Source organism: Triturus cristatus, chromosome 3_1 (assembly GCF_964204655.1).
Source record: "Triturus cristatus chromosome 3_1, aTriCri1.1, whole genome shotgun sequence".
NCBI classification, from domain to species: Eukaryota; Metazoa; Chordata; class Amphibia; order Caudata; family Salamandridae; genus Triturus; species Triturus cristatus.
The window spans coordinates 502420896-502437325 of NC_140583.1; positions in this window are offsets into that span (position 1 = coordinate 502420896).

Genomic DNA, 16430 nt, shown 5'->3' on the forward strand with positions numbered 1-16430 from the left:
TGCCTGCATCCTCCGAGAATCTAATCTGGTCTTATCGCGATGGGCCAAAACTCCTTGATATATAGTCTCCAGCGTAATCACCTCAGGTTGAACCTCTGCGCTAATGCTACCACAAGGGGTGGCTCCTTCTGGCCTCGCCATTGCTGAGTAGTCCCACATGAGAGCAGTGTGGTTTGCTTCTCTGTTAGGTGTATTAATATGTTTGATAGGTTTTCGAGTCTCTTGTCTTCCACCCCCATTACCACAGTCACTTGACCCACTGGAGCAGCTTGTCGGGCTGTCCTTCAGGTCATCTTTCAATTTCAAATCTTCCACAGACCAGTCAGATTGACCCACAGCTAAAAGAAGTGTTCCACCACTTCCGTCACTTCTGTGTGGCCAGCTAATTTAGACCTGATGCCTCTTGGGGTTCTAATTGTGGGCACTTTCCCTTTCTTTCCCATAGCATTCGCCGGTGCCAGGCTGACTGCTTTTGGCCTGGTGAAATTCTGAACTCCTTTCCCTAGCCCATCCTAGTTCCTGCCGCATCATCTATGGCTTCTGATACTAATATATCCATAGTCTTATCAAGGCATATTCAGGTGGATACTAGAGTCCAATGCCCATCCATATTTACCATATCCATTACAGTGGGAGTAAGAGCCAGCTTAAGCGTACTCACATTTGTTGACTCAATTGATCCTCCGCTGTTTGGCGGTCTGCTCCCTTCCGTATCACCATGCACTATGTCTGTTCCACGAGGTAGCTCTCCTGGCCCAAGGGCAGTTTCTACGGCTTCCATGACTGCACCCCTGTCTGTTTGTTTTTTTAAATCCGATGGTTTGTGGTAACTTTTGGTCCCGCTAGCACCAGGATCATCCTTTTCGCATGCCTCTCCAGCTCTCCCTTTCTTCCCAGGGAGTTTGCCTTTCCCCGTTACTGTTCCAGTTCCAGTACCGCTCACCACCCACGGTTTGAGGACTGATTTAGGGCCCATCCTAATGCCCAAGAGTTTGTGTCGCTTGTTGCAGTGCCACTCAGTAACTGCCTCCAACCTCAACACCACCTGTAGCAGCCCTGGAGAAATCTCTCGCTGTACCGCTCCCACCGTTTATGCGCCGTGCGGCCGGGCAGCATAATTTGTTTGGGGAGGAGCTCCTACTCCCGCGTTCCTGCATATCCTCGCTAGGGGAGATAAGAGGGAGGGATCTGTACGGCTGCAACTACACGGTCTCCATCGTGCCTCCTGTTGGCTACGCCTGGCTAAAACGGTTTTATCCTTCAACATTATTAAAATTCTAGTGCTCAGTTTTGTTACTCTTTTAAATTTGTCTCTGCTTACTGCTAGATCCCATGATGAGGAAAGGCCCAAATTGATTATTGCTCTGTTTAGGTAGGATCCAGCTGGAGATCGAGCCCTCCCTTATATTTACAGCCAGAGATGAGGACTTAGGGCCAGATGCATGCAGAAACCGTTTTGCGATTTCCTAGTAGGAAATTGCAAAACGGCATGCATGAAAGTGTGTTGAACACTTTTTGTGATTCCTAGGAAATCGCAAATGACCTCCCTCATGAATATTAATGAGGTAAGTCGCAATTTGTGACCCCCTAGGAATCACAAAAATAACAGGGATGGTGGCCTCCTGGGGGTCAGTAGACCACCATGTCTGTGATTTTCTTAAATGAAAACAGGATGTGTTTCTAACACAAAAATGAAAACGTTTTCTTTTCATTTTTAAGAGTAGGCAGTGGGACCACTGACTGCTCTTAAATAAGGATGTAACAAACATTCACAAGGTGGTAAAATGCAAATGTTTTGCGACCGCATTTTGGTCACAAAACATTCCTACATACTGATGCGATTCGGTATTAGGAAGGGACGCCCTAAACACGCCCCTTCCTAATAGCAAATCGCAAACCCATTTTGCGATTCGGTAACAGGTTACTGAATCGCAAAATAGGTTTTGCTACATCTGAAAAGCCTTTTTTTGCGTTCACAAACGGACCGATTCTGTGAATCGACCTGTTTGCTTGATGCATGTGCCCCTTAGAGTATTCTTGCACACTGCTTTAAAATTATGGCAACAGTTCACAAAGGCTGCGTGCCGGGCCAGAGATTGCTTTACAAGGCCAAACTCCAGCCTGACCTGAGCAGGGGACGTATATGATGGTAATTATAAATACTCCTAAAGATTTTTGTTATTGTTTTCTCCATGATGGTGGTATCCCGACCTCTCAAGGCCTCGATCGCATAGGTTAAGCTGAGAGGGACCTTTGCTTGGGATACTTGTAGTAAAGGAGTTAACATTGAGCCTAATGTAAAAATTGTATATGTATACCACATAAAAGGAAATTACGTTTTATTAAATGTATATATTTTTTTCCTTACATACATTTGCTTAACACAGTAAAACATAACCAAAGAAAAAATCAAAACAAACAAATTCATCAATCTCTAAAAACAATCACATCTCCCAAGAATATATTTTCTTATTTCAGTAATACCTAGGGGAGCTTTCTTGTTGTTTCTTGTGGTCACTGTGCCCATGGTTTGAGGAATTGCTTTCTTTTAGTTATTTTCTTTGAGGATGTTAGTCAGAGCATGGTGTTTGACTGAGCCGAAGGCAGACTAAAGGTACAAACGGACGAATAAGCCCGAGTTACCCAAGTCAAGGAAAAGGAGGGAACCATCCACAACTTGCAGAAAGGCGATTTCTGTGCTGTATCGTTGTCTGAAACCAGACTGGAAGGCACTCAGAATGTTGTTTGCCTGCATAGTGAGGGACAGTTTGATTTGATTTGATTTGATTGGCATATTTGTAGAACGCAGCAAATGCCCAAGGGCGTGTTGGCGCTAGAAGCGAAAGATCTAAAACAGTGCAGGTGGGCTATACATAAAGGATCAGTTGTTGAAGAGCCAGGTCTTTAGCGCCTTTCTGAAGGCCAAAAGTGATGGGCTGCACTTTATGGCGGTGGGCAGCTGGTTCCAGATCTTCACTGTTCCCACCAAGAAACTTCTTCCACCCTAGCGGGCTTTCTTAAACCTGGGTGTATGCAGCCGTTTTGCGTGGGCAGATCTTAGACTTCTGGCCGGCACATACCATTTAAGGTGTGACCTCAAGAATTGCGGCCCTGTACCATGAAGAGCTTTGAAGTCCAGACATTGGGATTTAAACTCAATCCTTTTTTTCACCGGGAGTCAGTGAAGGGCTCTTCAACCGTGGGAGACTGATTTGAACCTAGGGATGTCCAGCACTAATCTGGCTGCCGCGTTCTGCAGATGCTACAGTCTTAATAGAAGTTGGGATTGAATCCCCATGTATAGGGCATTCCCATAGTCCAATCTCAAGGGGACCAAGGCTGTGACCAGCGTTTTGATTGATTTTATTGATTGATTGATTGATTGCATCTGGAGGGATAAATGGACACATTTTTCTAATCATTTTTAAGATGAACCAGATAGTAGAAGAGAGCCTGTTTATCTGACTATTGAATGTAAGTTTGTCATCGAAGATTACTCCAAAGTTTCTTACGTTGAACACTGGGGTTGGAAAAACACCCAGATTGGCCGGCCACCATCTGGGCGACCAGAAGGTTGAATCTGAGCCCAACAGCAAGACTTCAGTCTTTCCTCCTTTCAACTTCAAGCAGTTGGACTGCATCCATTGGTTGACTTGCATCATGCAGCCATTGAAACGGTCGGCGGTCTCATCCACGTTGCTTGAGACTGACACTACCAACTGGGTGTCGTCTGCATAGGAGACAGCTGAGAACCCAAACTGCCTGATAATTGAGGCCAGGGGAGCCACATATACATTAAATGATGTGGGGCTCTGAGATGAACTCTGAGGCACCCCACAAGGCAATTTGATGGATTTTGATGAAAAGGCTCCAAATTCAACGGAGAAGTTTCTATCAGCTAGATAGGACAACAACAGTGCGAGGGTGGCATCTCTGATTCCCAGCTCCTCCAGTCTACTAGCTAGTATTTGGTTGTTCACTGTATCGAAGGCTGCCAATAGGTCTAGCAAAATCAAGGCGGCCTTGTCCCCTGAGTCTAGTATTGACCTAAGTTACTCAGCCGCCATGACCAAACCTGTCTCCGTTCCGTGTCCTTCTCAAAACCCATATTGTGAGAGATCTAAAAGGTTCCTGGAAGAAATGTGTGCAGTAAGTTGAACATTGATAAGTTTCTCAAGTACTTTTGCCGGAAATGGAATTCTGGAAATAGGACAATAGCTGCTAGGGTCCTTGGGGTCTAGGTTCGGCTTTTTTAAAAGAGGAAGAAGTGATGCTATCTTTCAAGGGTCTGGGAAGACACCCGATTGGATTACCTTAGTGAACAACAAGTGTTCACTTAGTATTTCCAGAAACAAATGAAATACTTTCAGAGGACAGGGATCTGTTGGGGCTCCTGATTTGGATGTTTCCACCACCATAGTTTTGAAGCTACACTACTTTCTAACACTTAACCTAAGAAGGGAAGGTTTAAGATTGGATGGGAATTGTTCAGGTCACTGGAGTCAGCTGAGCGCTTCTTTAGGATGAGGGAGACGTAGCCAATTTTTAAACTGTCAGGTAAAACACCTTGTTCTCTTGGAGGACCATTATGGTAGCAGCCTCTTGGTCATTTCCTTGCTCAAGGTCCTGGCAAAGAGTTGGACTGGTGGTTGATTTGACCTTAGTTATGGTTTTATGTTAATGCTGCCTCTGGGTCTGTGTTAAAGAATGATCAGATCCATTGGGCCTTGAAGTTCTGTATGCACTATTTAGGGTTGTCAAATCTTGGTGGAAGTGAAGGTCCATTACAGAGTAGTTTCTTTGCAAAGGAATCTGCAAATTCTTCACATTTGGATGATAGAATGTAGACCATGCTAATTGCAGACTGACTGCTGGGTTGTTTAATGATATTGAAAAAACAATTTGGATGATTTTTAAAGAAGTCAATCAGAAATATGATGTAGATAGAGTATGCTTGAAGATGTTTGATCTTCTAGCAGCCCTGATACTAGCTTGATTACATAGAGTAGTTGTCTTCAATTTTTCTCAAGATGTCTCAAATGCTTTCTTTGAGCATATAGCTCTTGTAAGAACCGGGGAGAGAACATTGAAGCCATTTCCTCTTGCTCCTCAGTGAAGCATATTCATTAACCAGGTTTTCCATGCACTTATTATATTCAGTTGTTGTGGCATTAATATCTCCCCGGTAGCCAATGGTGACAAGGTTTTCAATGGGATCTTTAGCAGGGTATCTAATGTCTATGTTTTTGTTATCATAAAGCCACATTTTCTCTTTTAAATTGATATCTGCACACACATAAACGTGACCTGTCTTGTCACACCAATTGCATTTACTTTCTACAGTGGAGCATAAGTCAGTATTTGGAAGGCTGTAGCCACAGCAGTGGCATATTTTCCTAGGCAGGTGATCAGGAAGTTGCACAGTTGCAGACAGGAGGCTCAGAAGTCTTACTATGCCAGTGATTAGTCGAATGAATGAATTAATTCTTTATTGCTTGATTAACAAAAATCATTGCAATTAAAACATCTTAGAAACAAGCCAACATATAAAACATTATCACATTCCTGTAAATAGTAGTCACCTGTATAAAAAGACAAATCTGTAATTACAAGCCATACCATAAGTAAAGAGCCCTTTGTGAGTTTATATTTAAACTGCCACACAAGTATCCTTACCAATTTGTAGTTACAATCATAGTTATACATTAAAATCCAATTACCCTTATTTAATCATTGTATAAATCAACTATGAAATCCATTAAAATATAGACTGGATTATTACATATTAATGGGCTGATGTGGGGTAAATAGTAATTCCATTGTGCTAACAAGCTATGGAAGTGCATAAGTGCCTGCCATTGTTCAACCAAGTAATAAAGGAACATCAGCAATTCATTGTTTATATAGATTACCATAGCAGCAGAGACACTAATGTGCAAACAAGCAGTTAAAATGCATCCATGTATTAAAAATTTCTCTTAGGACCATTTGATTTGATTATAGTTTAGTTTAGCAATCAATGCCAAACATTTTTCAGTGGCAGCTAAAAACTTTATCAATTGGCATAACACGAGTCATCACTTCAACCTGAAATTCCACAATGCCCATGGCATATACCACTGTGAGGATCTCATCCAGTGATTTGTAATCTTGGATCTTCCTTACAGTTAAATTTGCCATATCCACAGTGTTGAAATAGGCGCATTCAGGCATGCGACAAAAGAATCAATAGATTCATCAAATCTTTTGTGTGTTGAGTGAAAATTGTAATTTTCATAATCAACATTTTTTGCAGAAAGGAAGTCTTGACCATCCCTTCAGCTAATTGTTGTCATGATCCATGGCTAACCTTCCCACAGGGTTTGGTGGGGGTGCAAGCCCAGCATTCTAAACTCCCTTATACTGAGTTTATTCTAGAAAAGGCAAGGAGTGCAATTTTTTCCCAGAGTATCAGAGCAACTTAGTGAGAGGATTCTCAACTCTGGAGGGAATGCTGTGCACCACTACCAGATAGCAAACTACAATGCCTGTGAGTACACTTAACTCTTGCATTGCTGGTAATGTTGGCAACCATCTTGAACTGATCATGGATTTGTTTCCTCCTGATTCATGGCAGCCTTACTAGGAAACTGTGATGTTGGTGCTGCAGCCAGGGCTTTGTTATCAGAAATGTAGACGTTTTGGAGTTTGTTGCTGTGAGAAGTTTGCCTGGTATATGCTGTCCACTAGTTATAGTGGGCACCTTGCACCAGTCCAAACAACACCTTATTGATGATAGGTTAAAGACAACCTTATTTGAAAGCTATCCTGTGGTAGCTATGGAGAGCAGCCTTCAGGCTAAGTCTTGAAGGAATGTAAACCAGCTTGTTTTACCAGTCTATAATCTCTTGAATGACCGAATGAAAGGAGAACCACACCAGGTATATATATAAATTATATGTATTTATTTCTAAACACACCCTACTAGTCTCTTTATGAGGCTAGAGGTAAAAGCACATATGTTACACTTCATATATTACAGTAAATTAGCACAATACACTTTAGGCCCTAGGGGCGGACCAAACCATATACTAAGAAAGTGGTATACGAACCACGACTTGACTAGACACAAGGCCTAGACCCTGTAGAATCACTGGGACCCCAAGGAACCACCCAAGGTAGGGACACAGGGGACCCACGGGGGACGTGTGCAGCCACGAGCTACCGTTAGCTTCTATGGGGAAAGTCGCGGTTAGAATTTTAAAGTTTAAGGACACTTAGGAGTGGACTTGGAACAAACCCTTTTGAAGTTAGATGGTTCTAGGGCCAACACCCATGGGAGCACTGCAGGACTTGTGTTTCCTTACCCAGGGAAGCCGGTTGCATAGGTGTCAAATGGTGTTGGGTCGCGTCGACGTTTTCTATGACAGGAGACTAAAAAGTGCTGATACCGGGAAGAGGAGAAGTGTCCGAAGAGATACAAGCCTGGATCGAAGATGTGAAGAACCTGAAAGCAGAGGGGACAGAGTCTGGTTCACTTGCCGGTGACCAGGGGCATGATAGACGAAAGCCCACCGATGTCGAGTGCTTCAGGTGCGAAGAGGGGAAGCTAGACTCTTCAGCCACGAAGACTAGAAGGCGTTGAGGACAACCAGGAGCTGGATTCAAGCTATCCCACAAAGGATGTCGAGTGCTGCAGCGTTGGTGCCCGGATTGGACACAACAAGCCTTGGCAACAGCAACCCACGCAGGAAGAGAAAAGATGCTACTGTGCGGACCAGCAAGGTCCTGGGAACTCCCCAAGCAATAGAGGGTCGGGGCACATCTGGAGCAACTAGGGAAGACCAATTAAAGTCAGAGTTGACTTCACAGGGACACACCAGTCAACGGACAAGGGATCGCGAAGGAGCCTCAAGCGAAAACACAAAGAGCGAGCTCATGGAACACTCGTGGAGTATAGGCCAGCAATCTTCGGTGTCAAAGGTGCTCGGGGTCTTGGCTACAAGTAACCCAATGCACAGCCTCAAGGAACATCGAGAAGCTGATGCACTTGCAAATGTGCAAAGTGTCCAGTGGTTCCAATTCCATGGCACCCACGAGGGCTACGGATCTCAGCTTTGCTGGGGACTCGGGTCAGCCTCTGGGAAGTCTGGAAACCCACCTCCTGTGTTGCAAATTCTTCGGCGTCTGGAGGGAGCTTCGGACATGCAGACCAGACAGATGTGTCTTTGTTGCCTGCCAAGCAGGTGAGTAACTCCTTTACTCCAAGGGAGATTCTTTAGTCATCTAGTCCTGTAGCCAGGGGTTCCTTTCTTATACCCAAGGAAGGGGTTAGACATACTCTGGGGACCAGCGTTGGTGTCACCCAGTGCGCAACTCATGGTGTCACCTGTGCGGTCCGCACCCCCCTAGTGACGCCACTGCTTTGAGGCGCATGGGGGCGGGGCTAGGGGCTCTGGGGCGGGATGGAGTCTTGGTGGCTTTATGTCGCACCTCGTCAGCCTCTTTGGACAGGCACGGTAGCACGATGGGTCTGTGCTCCTGCTGCTGTGGGAGGCTGAAGGGAGCCGAATGGTGCCCCGTCCTCTCCGCAGCGCAGGCGCTTCAATCTTCAAGGCGCACGGGGGCGGAGCTCTGGGGCAATGGATGGAGTCTCGGTGGCTTCAAGGCGCACCTCGGCTGCCTCTTCGGACAGGCAGTGCCAGCCGGTAGCACGGTGGTCTGTGCGCCTGCGGGAGGCTGGAGGGGGCCGACAGCTCTCCTGATTGGCTCCAGGGCCCTGCGACGTGTCTCACAGATGAAGGCCCGGCCCAGGGTGCGGCTGTCAGAGGTGAAGGGAAGCCTTGCTACCTCCATTACTCCCGGCATGCCACACCTCCCCCTCCTCCTCTCAATTACCCTCCCCTCTCCCTCCCCAAGGCCCTCTCTTCTACTTGACGTCTCCCGCTCTTTGGTGACGCTTGAATGGCTAAAGGCAGGTGAGTTACCAGAGGCATGGGGGTGCCAGAGGTTCTTTTCTTACCTGACCCGGGGGTCGTGTCTGTCTCCGCACCCCAGATAATCTGCATCTTCCGAGCTTAGGGCACCGTCCAGGAAGCACGCCCCCAGTCCCCTGATGGTGTCACGGTGTCACCCCATGTGATGGTGTCACCCGGTGCGGTCCGCACCCCCAGCACCTTCCTAGTGACACCACTGCTGGGAACCCACCTATAGGAGGGTCAGGAAAGAGGGGTGGCTATACCCATTTCCTTTGTCCAGTTTAGCACCAGAGCAGGGGCTGGTAGCCCTTGCAACTGGTTTGAGCTGGACTATGCACAGGGACACCAAATGTGCCCCCAGTGCAGACTTCAAAGCACTCCTGGAGTGCACCCACCCAGCCCTAATCCACTAAGGTCTGTCTGAGAGGTGGTAACACCTCCCTGTGACAGGAAACCTATTGTCCAGGCCTCCCCTGCTGCAGGAGGCCAGACCCCTGTCTGTGGCTGGCAGCATCCATTTTGTGACGCCAGGGCTCTGTTAGCTGGTACTGGGTATACCAGTGCTGTCATGTCTCTCCCTCTAGAAGTGTGGGATCGGTATGATTCCAAGGTGTTTGACACCAAAGACGAGATGTTTCTGTGCAGCCAGTCCAAAGTTAGCATTTACCGTTTCGTTATAATGCACTTAAGAGTATATGGTCAGGCTGCATCAACGACAACACCGGAGAAGAGATTCTGAAGGCTGCAGAGAGGCTCTGCTCATGCATGGGCACCCTCTTACACAAAACCAAGCACCCTGCCTTCAGGGTTGATAAGGCCTGCCATAGGGGTGACTGATAGGTTTATATGTGCAGTGATAGGGTGAGATATAGTGAACCTATATCTCAGTAAGGGGTGCAGGCTCCACCTTACCCAGGCTGAAGTAGCAGACCTGTGATGTCATTTTGGAGGGCTTCCCAGGGGTGGCATAACATATGCTGCAGCCCCTGGTAGGCCTCTGGGGTACCTATGTCCTGGGTACATAGTATTAAACAACAAATGAGAGAGCCAACTGCACTCCTGTTCCACTGAATGAATGCGAAGGTTTGTGTTGTGAGTGGAGTGGATGTGTGTGCTGTTAAGGACCTGCGGTCCAGCCTATAGACCTGTATTATCTGAATAAAGAAAGACGTGGAAAAAGTCCACTTCCCTTACTCAACGCAGTGTTTTTGAGTCCCTAAGGTTTCAATATATCTTAAGTGATAATAAACATATAAACAAGTTTCTTGCCTTTATATCAATTTCTTTTGCACAATTTATTCTGTTGGAGAAATTATAAATAAACATCTATGTCATTCAAAAAGAATTCAATGTGAACAGAAACATATTAAATCATATGATGTATCTCCATCATCAATGTCATTTGTTCAAAAGTTACAGACAAATCACAAATAAATAACTGAAAAGCGCCCAATGCATTTCGGGACAGGTCCCTTCTTCTGCTGTCCTGACTTTTCTTCGCAACCATATGCTGGAACAGTAAATATAAAAAATGACGTATGAGTAGACTGTACAAACTGTACTAGTTCCGTATATATAATACGTGAGCTTATTAACATATCAACATTATATGTTTGTACTTGCTGCCATTTTGTGTAATGCAGGAAAACCAGTGATAGAGTGCCGACAAAAGTGAAAATAAATATTAAATAATAATAATGATAAAGGAAATGAGAGTAGAAAATCAGTGTGTCAATCACCCTTGTCCGAATGCTCAAGTGCCGAACGCTTAAGTGAATAAAAGAGTTGTGATTGTGAAAAAGGCCCCAAAGTTTAAAAAAAAAAAAAGTGAACTAATGCCAAAATCAGCTTGTGCCGTAAACCAAGCATAGTTCGACAGGTGAAACCCGTGATGTCACATGGTTTACTGGAAATTAAAACGCGTACCTTCTAGCAGTGACGACCGGAAAAAAAGTAGCGTACGGATGAGCTGACGTCTGTGTCACGTGTGCATGATGTTTTTGATCACATGATACGTCAAAAAAGGAACAAAAACGCAACTTTATCGTTACTAAGACTAAGACGCAACAGACCCTCCTTTCCGCCCCATTGTTGCAGGGTGCGGTTCTATTCATGAACCTATTGGTCAATACATTGACTTTTATTTACGACCTTTGGTCCAAACTTGGAGTTCATACGTGAAAGACACCACGGATTGTCTAATCAAATTACAAAGTATCCAACATCAATTTAACAAAGATGTCTTGTTATGCACCATTGATGTGGTATCTTTATATACTTCAATCTCACATGGTGAGGGATTAGAAGCAATAGAATGGAGGATTCTTAACAGTAACCTGGAACAGGATTTCGGTATCTTCTTGTTGGAATTGTTGTCATTCAGTTTATATCACAGTTACTTTTCATGGGAAGGCAAATTCTATCAACAACTCACTGGAACTTCAATGGGCTTTCCCGGGGCCCCCTCATATGCAAATACTTTTATGGCGGCATTTGAAGATAAACACATTCTACACAATGAGCATTGGAAACATCATCTCATCATGTACATGAGATACATTGATGACATTTTGATTATTTGGCACGGTAACCAAACATTATTGGAAAATAACATTGCTAATCTCAATCAATGCAATCCACGCATACAATTTACATTTAACATCAATGCACACAAAATTCAATTTCTGGATATAGAGATTAGGAACACTGACAAAGGGTTGGAAAATTCAGTATATCGCAAACCTACAGACAAGTACAACGCTTTACACTTTTCTAGTTTCCATTCGTTTACTTTGAAAAAACATCTTCCGGTTTCTCAATTCATTCGGATTAAAAGGATTGCCTCCAATGCGGATGAATCTGCAAGTTTGATTCAAGATCAAGTGGAAAAGTACCGTCAACGTGGTTACCCATCTAAAATTCTAGATGATGCAAAAATGGCAGAACATAATAAGAATCGGGGAGATCTGTTGAATAATCAACCAAGGACAAAAAACAAACGAGAAGTTTTCATCCTAAAACATTCGGTGCAAGCCATAAAAATCAAAAACATTGTAAAGAGAAGGTGGGAGATTATTGAACAGGAACCTGATTTTCAGAACGGATTCATAGGCAAAACACTTTTTGCACACCCTCGATTGCAAAATCTAAGAGAAATATTGAAACCCAGAGGAAAACAATTGTCTCAAACACTGAAGGGCATGAAAAAATGCTTTAACTGTGGACAATGTGGCAATGTTATAGTGGGTAACATTTTTCATCACCCGCACACAGGCAAGCCCATAAAACTGAAATACAATGGAGATTGCAACACAGAGTGCGTAATATATGCAATTCAATGTCCATGTGGATTGGTTTACGTAGGGAGGACAGCACGTAAAATCAAAACTCGATTAATTGAACATAAAAGTAGGATATGCAATCTCAACCAACACTCATGTTTAGCCATACATTGGGCAGATGCCAAACACAGCATTCCACAACTCAGATTCACTATCCTGGAACATATCACACAGACAGGAAGTTTAGATATCGCCACTAAGTTAGCTCAGAGAGAGACATTTTGGATAAAATATCTCAATACCATTATTCCGAAAAGGCTGAATGATCATTATGAAATGCTCTGTTTTCTATAAATCCTCTATGGTCAGATTATTTTACTTTGTGATACCCTGTCTGATACTTTGTGGCTGTTTATACTTGATGTGTACATTGTTAATATGTTATATTTGCAAATATTCCTGTAAGTCTGTACTTGCACCCATTTTTTGTAAGCATCTATCGTATTGCTAACATCTTGTTGCACCCTTTTATTTATTTTCTAGGGTATGGAAATCGTGAACTTTTATCATCTACTCATGTAAGCACTAAATACAAGTACATCACGTTTTCACTATTAGTCTCTGTTCAGTCCATTTAAAGTCGCAGTTGCTCGCACTCTGTTCAGATTGTTTCTGTACGTTTTTCGTACTAGGTACTGTGAGTACCGATAAAGTTGCGTATTTTTTCCTTTTTTGACGTATCATGTGATCAAAAACGTCAAACACACGTGACAGACGTCAGCTCATACGTACGCTTGTTCACTGTCATTCTACTTTGAAACTTAACCATTCCGCGGGTTATTCCACTGAAGCCGCGTCGCACCATTCCATCCCTTACTCTTAGGTAAGTGCATTGGAGATTAACAAACGTGCAGGCCGTTATTTTTGACTCTGAGAGGCTTTTACATTAAGCATGTTGTTTTCACTCACAGAAAACCTTCGACGTCAATTCCTTACTGCTTTAAGAGAGTAACGGTCCGAGTCGTCTCGGTAAGCGAACATCACACGGTGACGGTCTAGAGCACTTATTTATTTGATGCTATCACATTGCGGACACACTACTCGTACTCGTACTTGGCATTAGTTCACTTTTTTTTTTTTTACTTTGGGGCCTTTTTCACAATCACAACTCTTTTATTCACTTAAGCGTTCGGCACTTGCGCATTCGGACAAGGGTGATTGATGCACTGATTTTCTACTCTCATTTCCTTTATCATTATTATTATTTAATTTTTATTTTCACTTTTGTTGGCACTCTATCATTGGTTTTCCTGCATTACAAAAAATGGCACCAAGTACAAACATATAACGCTGATATGTTAATAAGCTCACGTATTATATATACGGAACTGGTACAGTTTGTACAGTCTACTCATACGTCATTTTTTATATTTACTGTTCCAGCATATGGTTGCGAAAAAAAGTCAGGACAGCAGCATATACTGTACAGCTTAATCACAAGCCCCTGAAGAAGTGACCTGTCCCGAAATGCATTTGGCACTTTTCAGTAATTTATTTGTGATTTGCCTGTAACTTTTGAACAAATGACATTGATGAAGCAGATACATCATATGATTTAATATGTTTCTGTTCACATGGAATTCTTTTTCAATGACATAGATGTTTATTTATGATTTCTCCAACTAACAAAATAAATTGTGCAAAAGAAATTGATACAAAGGCAAGAAACTTGTTTATATGTTTATTATCACTTAAGATAGATTGAAACCTTAGGGACTCAAAAACACTGTGTTGAGTAAGGGAAGTGGACTTTTTCCACGTCTTTCTTTAAACTGGGTACATAGTAAACCATATACTAGGGACTTATAAGGGCACCCCAGAATCCAATCTGTGGTGTACCTAAGGTATATGGAATCAATTTAGAGAGGAAGCAGCTAGGCTGGGGTCCTGAATAGCAGGGCCTCAGCCAGACTGAAGTCGAAAAACAGTGAAACATCAGCAAAAAGTGAGGGTAACCATAAAAAGCAGATCCTACTCTCCTAAAGTTGCTGTCAGGATGAATTAACATTGTGCATGGAATTGAAAGGGAGCAATACACTCTTTCGTCTCACCATCTCCACCAGTGACCACTTGTGCAGAAACACAAGAGCCATGGGTAGAAACAGGTAAAGATGAAAGGCATGAGAAAGAAAAGAGAGAAACACCAGGCTCCAGCACTCTGACTCGCCACGCCTGATGATCAAGCATGCCTTCAAGATGTAGTGGACAGGTGGTCAAGCAAGATGGCCGGGCAGACACTCCTGGCAGTGCTGCCACGAGCAATTTCTTATTCCTGCCTAACTCCTGCTGCATTGGAGGCTCTTGATGCCGAACACTTACCTGTAACCCTGCATAAGTGGGGACCGACTGCAGCTGTTGGTTGCCAGACGGCAGAGTAGCGATGGCAGGGGCCAAATAATCAACACCGCTCTGGGTCCTGAATTCCTGAGATTGCTGGGACTGGGCGGGTCCACTGGATGAGGTCGCCCATGGTGGAGACACAGCTGCACTGAGACGCTGCGGGTGGTACCACGGATTAGCGGGAGGTTGTCCACTGAGGAGACTTGCAGAGAGGTGCTGTGGGACAGGTGCCCCCGAGGGGTGCATCCACTGGGACCAGGGTCAGCGGTGTGATGGCACCTGGGCCACAGGTCGCAAGCCTGAGAGTGCGGGTGGCCTGGTGACGGTGTCTGATGGAGGACTCGTGATGTGGTAGGATTGAGGAGACCCTGGAGAGTAGCTGCTGGTGTGCCCTGGGGCAACGGGCTGTGCCTTGTCCATTGTGCGACGTGGAAGAGACCGCTGAAGCAGGGGCTGTGTTGCAGGCCTCCCACTCATGGAGATGAGGCCAGTCCCTGCGGGGCCTACGAGTCGGCAAGAACGGACCCGGGCCCTATTGTGAAGGAGTGCCCTTCAGTGGGGACTGTAATTAGGACTGCAAGCCCGTTCGCAGAGGACACTAGGTGTGAGTCAGGGTAGACTTACTGCGTGGTATGGCAGGGCCTGTGAGCCACTGTCGGGTGGAATCCTGTGGCATGAGAGCTCTGGGCAAACAGTTCTGGCACTGTGTCACGTTGGTTCAGTCCTCGGGATCGGATTGTTTCTTTTTGTGGTCCACCTCTCGATCTACCCAAGCCTTGGTAGCCATAATGGCACAGGTCAGTGGGAGGATCAAGCGAGGGAAGGAAAGAAAGGGGACAGCAGGGAGGGAGATCTGCAAAACACAAGGAACAATATCAGCACCCTACCTTTTTCCCTAACCTCCTCGCTACACACTCCTCGCTACAGGGACAACGAAAACAGGTTGTAGTGGTATACCTGTAAAGAAAAAGAACGGCCCCCGTATTTCAAGACACCTCTACCTCTTAGCGAAGACGTTAAGCATTCGTTTCGTTGTGTTGGCTGCAAGGTGGGATACATATAATAAACAAGAAAATCATAGGGCAACATCACATAGTAACCAGAGCCTGCACAGGGATCTCGCTAATACATTTGACATAGAAAGCAAACATTCTCCCCAGAACGTACCCCGAAATAGACTCCACTCTGCCTCACAGGGATAGAGCGTAGTCCGCTACCACTCGGATAATCCCTGTTGAAATAGAGTCACAAGCACAACAACAGATATGCAGATCAAAAGAATGTTAGTGCTTCACCAAAGCATGACCCTTAGCCTATTTTATCATCCAGGTTAAGGCACCCTTGGGTGCTCAAAAGCATAGATATTTGCACATAGGCCCAGAAGAACGATGTTCATGCCCTACGTAACAAATGTCCAGTTTCTAGTCTCACTGAGGCTGGGAAATACATGGGTCTCTATTAGAGGCACAGTAACAGTTACTGCTCAGTATAAAGTCGTGCCATTAGTGAAACCAAAATGAAGGATCAATGCAGAGTGTTCCTGCAATACCACCAGCGATTGAGCCAATCGAGACAAACCAACAAAGAAAGAGGCTGTAACGGGAACCGGCCCGTGAATCAATTTGTGTGCATTAAAAGTCGGCAACCCTCCCTTCCTCCGCACGAGCAAGAGAAGTGCTCACCAATGGAGGAGGGGACGGAAGATTCAAGCGGTAGCAGCGGAAAGGACTGGTGCACTGCACCCTTACCAGACCTTCAGGGTTGGTATGACGCTCCACCAATCCAGGGAACA